This window comes from Triplophysa dalaica, chromosome 25, assembly GCF_015846415.1.
Source record: "Triplophysa dalaica isolate WHDGS20190420 chromosome 25, ASM1584641v1, whole genome shotgun sequence".
In the NCBI taxonomy this organism is placed as follows: Eukaryota; Metazoa; Chordata; class Actinopteri; order Cypriniformes; family Nemacheilidae; genus Triplophysa; species Triplophysa dalaica.
The window spans coordinates 5,832,844-5,844,032 of NC_079566.1; positions in this window are offsets into that span (position 1 = coordinate 5,832,844).

The following is an 11,189-nucleotide window of genomic DNA, read 5'->3' on the forward strand; positions in this document are numbered from 1 at the left end:
TACTGATCATTTCTATAATTTTTCTGTGTGTGGGACTTTGATCCATCGTGGGTTCGTTGGGGTTTGACCCCTTAGCCTGTTCGTGGATGCATAACTGCATTGAATGGCGCAAATTCTCGAAACCCGCTTAAAGGCTGCTTGCAGCTTTAATTAGGGTTCGAGCCCGAAGGGCTAGAAACCTATTGTATTTGTTGGTTTTATTAGGGTTCGAGCCCGAAGGGCTAGAAACCTATTGTATTTGTTGGTTTTATTATTATTATTATACTTCTTCCCTAGAACTGATACTGCAGCCCAAACCGTTAGGCCGACAGAGCTGAGACTCGGTCAGATGGTAGTAGTCCTTGTCGCTACTCAGATACACGGAGCCAGCCAAATCGACCCATAGGTGGCGCTACAGCGATAAAAAACGCGTTTACGCTTGTTACTCCTAAACCGTTTGTCGCACACCCAAGTGTTTTATATCAGAGTAATCACTGGCTCAAAACTTAAAAAACGTATATCTCCGATTTCATTTCCGGTATGCAAATTTTTTCGCTAATTAGCATTTTATGAAAAAAATTAAAAATGAACTAGTCCCTGGATTTTTGCCCTATCGGAACCAAACCAACGCTGATGAGTTCTGTGGAGTGTGAATATGAATAATTATTAAAAAAAAGTTGAAATTTTCATCCCCCATCGCTAGAGGGCGCAAAAATGTCCAAAACGGAAGTAACATATTGAACTAAAATGGCCATAACTCCTGAACTGTTTGAGATATCTTCATGGGGCTTGGAACATATGTGTAGACCCTCAATCCGGGGTCAAGGTAAAAAAAATGCTGCGTTTGGCCACTAGGTGGCGCTATAATTTGAATGAGCTAGAAAATGGCCATAACTACGCAACAGTTTGCCCGATTGACTTATTATTTGGTATGGTGTGTCTTTGTCTCATTCTACATGAATATCTAAAAGGACATTGGCGTATCTTAAAAAACATGGCCGCCATTGGCCAATGAAGTTTGAGCACTTATTAGACCGGGTTAACGGAGGCCGAACAAAACGACGCTCGCTGGGCTTATTCGTCTCATGGTCTTTAAGGTCTGTAAGAAATGTGAACTCATTCGGCCACCGGGGGGCGAAATAACGCTTTAGGAGTGCTTAAACAATTGTGTATCACGTGACATTTGACATATACAGAAACTATTGGTATCATATGATAGTACTCTTCATTCTGAGCAACTTTGCCTCTGGAACAACTTCTATCGATCGAACGGTTCGTGAGTTATTGCTGATGATGTCAAAAACCTACTTTCGCGAACTAGTCGTTGGATTTTCGACCGATCGGAACCAAAACAATGCAGATGACTTCTTTGGGAAGTGTTTGTAAATAATTATTGAAAAAAAGTTAAAATTTCCTTTCACGGTCGCTTAGGGGCGCCAAAATAAAAAATGGGTGGAGCCTATCACATTTAAATGGCCATAAATCCAGAAAAGCTAAACATATCATCATATGCCTCGGGAAATATATGTAGACCATCACTCCGAGGTCACATACAAAATAACGTGGCGTTTGGACACTAGGTGGCGCTATAATAGTAAAAATGGCTAAATGTACATGTCTTTTGGTGGCCTAGACAATGGTGTGTCACGTGACATTTGACTAATACACAAACTATTGATATCAAACGATAGATCTCCTCATTCATAACAACTTTGCCTCTTGAACCATTGATGTCTATCAAATGGTTTGTGAGTTATTGGTGATGATGTAAAAAACCTACTTTTGCAAACTTGTTCAAGGATTTTCAAGCAATTTCAAAATTTCCACCACAGTACATTTCTCTGGACTCTCTAGGTCAATAATCATCAAAAACATGTTGAGTTTTTTTTGTTTTGTGACCATAACAGGGTCCTTTATTATATTAGCGTGAAACGAGTACGGTGAAGGTCGCTACTCCTTAATAATTAATCCAACTGACTTGCCATTAAGTACTATTATACATATTATGACACAAAACAAGCATGCAACATGTGATCCTTATCGGAAGAGGCATGCCTTCACAACAGTCAAAAAGGTGAAATATCATACATTTAAAATTACTATTTTAAACTTGTCTTTAATAAGTACATCATTTGCTAATCAAATTGCTAATCAGCCAGTCACATAGCATAAACTCAATCCATTTTGGCTTCTAGACGTGGTAAACACACTTGCTGAAGTTCAAACCGAGCATCAAAATGGAGAAACAATTGGATATATGGTATGGGATATATTAGATAACACATACCACCTGAGGATTGTTGCCAACCATGTCCATGTTTTGATGGCTACTTCCAGCAGTAAAAAATGGACCATGTCAGAAAGCTCAAATGATCTCAAACTGGTTTCTTAAACATGATAATAAGCTCACTGTACTCCAATGGCCTTCAGAGTCACCAGACTCAACCAAATAAGCATCACTTAAATGGCAAGGTCTTCTGGAATATTGTTGCAGACCATGAATGTGAATCAATTATCTATTTAAATTGGTCGTATTTTTTTTATCAATTCTTCAGAACACAAAATAAGCTATTTTGAAGAATGTGCATTGTATTAAAAAAAAGACCTATATAGTTGCAATAGAATGTTTTAGAGACACAGGAGTTGCTTTGTTTTGCTAATGGCTTCATTCTTTATCAATTGACAGCTGCCAAGCCACGCCCTTAGCAACCAAACAGATTATTTTTTGCAATCGTCTAGCCAGACCTACATCTCTGCAGTAGAATATTATAAAGACACGGGGCTTGGTTCGTTTGGCTTGTGGTTTGATGTGTTATTAATTGACAGGTATTAATTGACACCCATGGCAACCGAACAGGTTAGCTTAGCAACCGTTTAGCAAGATCTCTATCTCTGCAACAAATCATCATAGAGACATGAGAAATGGTTTATTGCACTCGTCCCTTAGGTATTATCGGTTTACGCCCGTTTTTGCATACGAGTGTACGCATGCATGGTCTGTATTAAAAGTTACCAACCGTTTCTGTCATATTTCTTGGTGTGGAAGAGTGTCATTCGTTGTGGATTTGTTACGGTGCCATTCCTGAGCCTAGTTGACAATGGCAAGGCCAATAGAGGCCTTAGACTGCTCGAACCCGCTAAATGCTGCTTGCAGCTTTAATTATTCTTCTTCTTATTATTATTCTGCCATAAAACTGATACTGCAGCCCAAACCGTAAGGCCGACAGAGCTGAGACTTGGTCAGATGGTAGTAGTCCTTGTCGCTACTCAGAAACACGGAGCCAGCCATATCGACCCATAGGTGGCGCTATAGCAATACCAAACGCGTTTGCGCTTGTTTCTCCGAAACCGTTTGTCGCACACCCAAGTGTCTTATATCAGTGTAATCACTGGCTCAAAACTTAAAAAACGTATATCTCCGATTTCATTTCCGCCATTATAGATTTTTCGCTAATTAGCATTTTATGAAAAAAAAAAAAAATGAACTAGTCCCTGGATTTTTGCCCTATTGGAACCAAACCAACGCTGATGCGTTCTGTGGAGTGTGAATATGAATAATTATTAAAAAAAAGTTCAATTTTCAATTCACGGTCGCTAGGTGGCGCTAAAACATCCAAACCGGAAGTAACATATTTAGCTAAAATGGCCATAACTCCTGAACTGTTTGAGATATCTTCATGGGGCTTGGAACACATGTGTAGACCCTCAGTCCGGGGTCACAATAAAAAAACAGTGGCGTTTGGCCACTAGATGGCGCTATAATTTGAATGAGCTAGAAAATGGCTATAACTACGCAACAGTTTGCCCGATTGACTTATTATTTGGTATGGTGTGTCTTTGTCTCATTCTACATAAATATCTAAATGGACATTGGCGTATATCAAAAAAACATGGCCGCCATTGGTCGATGAAGTTTGAGCACTCATTACGCCGGGTTAACGGAGGCCGATCAAAACGCCACTCACTGGGCTTATTTGTCTCATGGTCCTGACGGTGTGTAAGAAACATGAACTTATTCGGCCACCGGGGGGCGTAATAGCGCTTTTGGAGTGCATGCACAACTGTGTATCACGTGATATTTGACATTTACCCAAACTATGGTTATAATATGATAGTACTCTTCATTCTGAGCAACTTTGCCTCTGGAACAACTTCTATCGATCAAACGGTTCGTGAGTTATCGCTGATGATGTCAAAAACCTACTTTCGCGAACTAGTTCCTGGTTTTTCAACCGATCGGAACCAAACCAATGCAGATGACTTCTGTGGAGTGTGAATGTAAATAATCATTGAAAAAAAGTTGAAATTTTTCTTTCACCGCTGCTTAGGGACGCCAAAACTTAAAATGGTCTGAGCCTATCACATTAAAATGGCCATAAATCCAGAACGGCTTAACATATCATCATGGGGCTCAGATGATATGTGTAGACCATCACTCCAAGGTCACATACAAAGGAAGGTGGCGTTTGGATACTAGGTGGCGCTATAATTGTAAAAATGGCTAAATGTACATGTCTTTTGAGGGCCTAGACAACGGTGTGTCACGTGACATTTGACTAATAAACAAACTATTGATATCAAACGATAGATCTCCTCATTCATAACAACTTTGCCTCTTGAACCATTAATTTCTATCAAATGGTTTGTGATTTATTGGTGATGATGTAAAAAACCTACTTTTGCAAACTTGTTCAAGGATTTTCAAGCAATTTCAAAATTTCCACCACAGTGCATTTCTCTGGACTCTTTAGGTCAATAATCATCAAAAACATGTTGAGTTTTTTTTGTTTTGTGACCATAACAGGGTCCTTTATTATATTAGCGTGAAACGAGTACGGTGAAGGTCGCTACTCCTTAATAATTAATCCAACTGACTTGCCATTAAGTACTATTATACATATTATGACACAAAACAAGCATGCAACATGTGATTCTTATCGGAAGAGGCATGCCTTCACAACAGTCAAAAAGGTGAAATATCATACATTTAAAATTACTATTTTAAACTTGTCTTTAATAAATACATCATATGCTAATCAAATTGCTAATCAGCCAGTCACATAGCATAAACTCAATCCATTTTGGCATCCAGACGTGGTAAACACACTTGCTGAAGTTCAAACCGAGCATCAAAATGGAGAAACAATTGGATATATGGTATGGGATATATTAGATAACACATACCACCTGAGGATTGTTGCCAACCAAGTCCATGTTTTGATGGCTACTTCCAGCAGTAAAAAATGGACCATATCAGAAAGCTCAAATGATCTCAAACTGGTTTCTTGAACATGACAATAAGCTCACTGTACTCCAGTGGCCTTCAGAGTCACCAGACTCAACCAAATAAGCATCAGTTAAATGGCAAGGTCTTCTGGAATATTGTTGCAGACCATGAATGTGAATCAATTATCAATTTAAATTGGTCGTATTTTTTTTATCAATTCTTCAGAACACAAAATAAGCTATTTTGAAGAATGTGCATTGTATTAAAAAAAAGACCTATATATGTGCAATAGAATGTTTTAGAGACACAGGAGTTGCTTTGTTTTGCTAATGGCTTCATTCTTTATCAATTGACAGCTGCCAAGCCACGCCCTTAGCAACCAAACAGATTATTTTTTGCAATCGTCTAGCCAGACCTACATCTCTGCAGTAGAATATTATAAAGACACGGGGCTTGGTTCGTTTGACCTGTGGTTTAATGTGTTATGAATTGACAGGTATTAAATGACACCCATGGCAACCGAACAGGTTAGCTTAGCAACCGTTTAGCAAGATCTCTATCTCTGCAACAAATCATCATAGAGACATGAGAATTGGTTTATTGCACTCGTCCCTTAGGTATTATCGGTTTACGCCCGTTTTTGCATACGAGTGTACGCATGCATGGTCTGTATTAAAAGTTACCAACCGTTTCTGTCATATTTCTTGGTGTGGAAGAGTGTCATTCGTTGTGGATTTGTTACGGTGCCATTCCTGAGCCTAGTTGACAATGGCAAGGCCAATAGAGGCCTTAGACTGCTCGAACCCGCTAAATGCTGCTTGCAGCTTTAATTAGGGTTCGAGCCCGAAGGGCTAGAAACCTATTGTATTTGTTGGTTTTATTATTATTATTATACTTCTTCCCTAGAACTGATCGTGCAGCCCAAACCGTAAGACCGACAGAGCTGAGACTTGGTCAGATGGTAGTAGTCCTTGTCGCTACTCAGATACACGGAACCAGCCAAATCGGCCCATAGGTGGCGCTACAGCGATGCCGAACGCGTTAACGCTTGTTACTCCTAAACCGTTTGTTGCACACCCAAGTGTCTTATATCAGTGTAATCACTGGCTCAAAACTTAAAAAACGTATATCTCTGATTTCATTTCCGGTATGCAAATTTTTTCGCTAATTAGCATTTTATGAAAAAAAATAAAAATGAACTAGTCCCTGGATTTTTGCCCTATTGGAACCAAACCAACGCTGATGAGTTCTGTGGAGTGTGAATATGAATAATTATTAAAAAAAAGTTGAAATTTTCATCCCCCATCGCTAGAGGGCGCAAAAATGTCCAAAACGGAAGTAACATATTGAACTAAAATGGCCATAACTCCTTAACTGTTTGAGATATCTTCATGGGGCTTGGAACATATGTGTAGACCCTCAATCCGGGGTCAAGGTAAAAAAAATGCTGCGTTTGGCCACTAGGTGGCGCTATAATTTGAATGAGCTAGAAAATGGCCATAACTACGCAACAGTTTGCCCGATTGACTTATTATTTGGTATGGTGTGTCTTTGTCTCATTCTACATGAATATCTAAAAGGACATTGGCGTATCTGAAAAAACATGGCCGCCATTGGCCAATGAAGTTTGAGCACTTATTAGACCGGGTTAACGGAGGCCGAACAAAACGACGCTCACTGGGCTTATTCGTCTCATGGTCTTTAAGGTCTGTAAGAAATGTGAACTCATTCGGCCACCGGGGGGCGAAATAACGCTTTAGGAGTGCTTAAACAATTGTGTATCACGTGACATTTGACATATACCCAAACTGTTTATATCATACAATAGCTCACTTCATTCTGAGCAACTTTGCCTCTTAAACCACTTCTGTCGATCGAATGGTTCGTGAGTTATCGCTGATGATGTCAAAAACCTACTTTCGCGAACTAGTTCCTGGTTTTTCAACCGATCGGAACCAAACCAATGCAGATGACTTCTGTGGAGTGTGAATGTAAATAATCATTGAAAAAAAGTTGAAATTTTTCTTTCACCGCTGCTTAGGGACGCCAAAACTTAAAATGGTCTGAGCCTATCACATTAAAATGGCCATAAATCCAGAACGGCTTAACATATCAGCAAGGGGCTCAGAAAATATGTGAAGACCACCACTACGATGTCACATACAAAATAACGTGGCGTTTGGACACTAGTTGGCGCTATAACAGTAAAAAGGGTTAAATGTACATGTCTTTTGGTGGCCTAGACCACTGTGTGTCACGTGACATTTGACTAATACACAAACTATTGATATCAAACGATAGAACTCCTCATTCATAACAACTTTGCCTCTTGAACCATTGACGTCTATCAAATGGTTTGTGAGTTATTGGCATGATGTAAAAAACCTACTTTTGCAAACTTGCTTAAGGATTTTTAAGCAATTTCAAAATTTCCACTACAGTACATTTCTCTGGACTCTCTAGGTCAATAATCATCAAAAACATGTTGAGTTTTTTTTGTTTTGTGACCATAACAGGGTCCTTTATTATATTAGCGTTAACCGAGTACGGTGAAGGTCGCTACTCCTTAATAAATAATCCAACAGAATTGCCATTAAGTACTATTACACATATTATGACACAAAACAAGCACGCAACATGTGATTCTTATCGGAAGAGGCATGCCTTCACAACAGTCAAAAAGGTGAAATATCATACATTTAAATTACTATTTTAAACTTGTCTTTAATAAATACATCATTTGCTAATCAAATTGCTAATCAGCCAGTCACATAGCATAAACTCAATCCATTTTGGCATCCAGACGTGGTAAACACACTTGCTGAAGTTTAAACCGAGCATCAAAATGGAGAAACAATTGCATATATGGTATGGGATATATTAGATAACACATACCACCTGAGAATTGTTGCCAACCATGTCCATGTTTTGATGGCTACTTCCAGCAGTAAAAAATGGACCATGTCAGAAAGCTCAAATGATCTCAAACTGGTTTCTTGAACATGACAATGAGCTCACTGTACTCCAATGGCCTTCAGAGTCACCAGACTCAACGAAATAAGCATCAGTTAAATGGCAAGGTCTTCTGGAATATTGTTGCAGACCATGAATGTGAATCAATTATCTATTTAAATTGGTCTTATTTTTATTAATCAATTTTTCAGAACACAAAATGAGCTATTTTGAAGAATGTGCATTGTATTAACAAAAAAGACCTATATATGTGCATGGAATGTTTTAGAGACACAGGAGTTGCTTTGTTTTGCTAATGGCTTCGTTCTTTATCAATTGACAGCTGCCAAGCCACACCCTTAGCAACCAAACAGATTATTTTTTGCAACCGTCTAGCCAGACCTACATCTCTGCAGTAGAATATTATAGAGACAAGGGGCTTGGTTCGTTTGACTTGTGGTTTGATGTGTTATTAATTGACAGGTGCTATTCCACACCCATGGCAACCGAACAGGTTAGCTTAGCAACCGTTTAGCAAGATCTATATCTCTGCAACAAATCATCGTAGAGACATGAGAATTGGTTCATTGCACTCGTCCCTTAGGTATTATCGGTTTACGCCCGTTTTTGCATACGAGTGTAAGCATGCATGGTCTGTATTAAAAGTTACCGACCGTTTCTGTCATATTTCTTGGTGTGGAAGAGTGTCATTCGTTGTGGATTTGTTACGGTGCCATTCCTGAGCCTAGTTGACAATGGCAAGGCCAATAGAGGCCTTAGACTGCTCGAACCCGCTAAATGCTGCTTGCAGCTTTAATTCTTATTATTATTCTGCCCTAAAACTGATGCTGCAGCCCAAACCGTAAGACCGACAGAGCTGAGACTTGGTCAGATGGTAGTAGTCCTTGTCGCTACTCAGATACACGGAGCCAGCCAAATCGGCCCATAGGTGGCGCTACAACGATGAAAAGCGCGTTTGCGCCTTATACTCCTAAACCATTGGTCGCACACCCAAGTGTCTTATATCAGTGTAATCACTGGCTCAAAACTTAAAAAACGTATATCTCCGATTTCATTTCCGGTATGCAAATTTTTTCGCTAATTTGCATTTTATGAAAAAAAAAAAAAATGAACTAGTCCCTGGATTTTTGCCCTATCGAAACCAAACCAACGTTGATGAATTCTGTGGAGTGTGAATGTAAATAGTTATCGAAAAAAAGTTGAATTTTCTGCTCACGGCCGCTAGGTGGCGCTAAAACGTCCAAACCGGAAGTGGCATATTTAGCTAAAATGGCCATAACTCGTGAACTGTTTGAGATATCTTCATGGGGCTTGGAACATATGTGTAGACCCTCAGTCCGGAGTTATAATAAAAAAAATGTGGCGTTTGGCCACTAGGTGGCGCTATAATTTGAATGAGCTAGAAAATGGCTATAACTACGCAACCCTTTGCCCGAATGACTTGATAATTGGTATGGTGGGTCTTTGTCTCATGCTTCATGAATATCTAAAAGGACATTGACGTATGTCAAAAAACATGGCCGCCATTGGCCAATGAATTTTGAGCACTCATTACACCGGGTAAACGGAGGCCGATCAAAACGACACTCGCTGGGCTTATTCATCTCAAGGTCCTTAAGGTCTGTAAGAAATGTGAACTCATTTGGCCACCGGGGGGCGAAGTAACGCTTTAGTAGTGCTTAAACATTTGTGTATCATGTGACACTTGACATATAACCAAACTATTTGTATTATATGATAGATCTCCTTATTCTAAACAACTTTGCCTCTAGAACAACTTCTGTCGATCAAATGGTTTGTGAGTTATCGCAGATATTGATAGAAACCTTTCTTCGCAAACTTGTCCCTGAGTTTTTGACCGATCAGACCCAAACCAATGTAGATGACTTGTGTGGAGTGTGAAGGTAAATAATTATCAAAAAAAGTTGAAATTTCCTTTCACGATCGCTTAGGGGCCCCAAAATAAAAAAATGGGCGGAGCCTATCACATTTAAATGGCCTCAAATCAACAACGGTTTAACATTTCAGCAAGGGGCTCAGGAAATATCTGGAGACCATCACTAGGATGTCACATAAAAAAGAACGTGGCGTTTGGACACTAGGTGGCGCTATAATAATAAAAATGGCAAAATGCACATGTCTTTTGGTGGCCTAGACAACTGTTCGTCACGTGACATTTGAGTAATACACAAACTATTGATATCAAACGATAGATCTCCTTATTCATAACAACTTTGCCTCTTGAACCATTGATGTCTATCAAATGGTTTGTGAGTTATTGGTGATGATTTAAAAAACTACTTTTTCAAACTTGTTCAAGGATTTTCAAGCAATTTCAAAATTTCCACCTCAGTTCATTTCTTTGGACTCTCTAGGTCAATAATCATCAAAATCATGTTGAGTTTTTTTTTGTTTTGTGACCATAACAGGGTCCTTTATTATATTAGCGTGAAACGAGTATGTTATATGTCGATACTCCTTAATAAATAATCCAACTGACTTGCCATGTAGTACTATTATACATATTATAACACTTAACAAGCATGCAAAATGTGATGCTCATAGGAAGAGACATTCATTTCGATGGCTTTCTTATAGAGTCACCAGATCACAATGCATGTAGCTTTGCTAAAGGAACGATAAATATGTGCAGGATAAAGGTGTGTAGTGTGCGTGTGTGTTTATGGATATCATTTCCCTCTGTATCATATGAGTTTGAATGCACTGTATAGTTCTGTGTGTCTTGTGTGATCGAGAGTGTGCATGTGTGTGTAATGAAATGTGTCTCACAGGAAGACAGTGTTAGAAATATAATGTATTACACATTAAACGTTGCTCCATATTTACACATCTATAAATATAGCACATGTCTGGCTGGTTTTAAGATGCTGTGTTGATATATATATATATACAACACACCTTTATTAGATAAAACCAGTTTAATTGCATGTAAACCCAAATTGCTACTCAGCCAGTCACATGGCAGCAGCTCAATAAATTTAGGCATTTA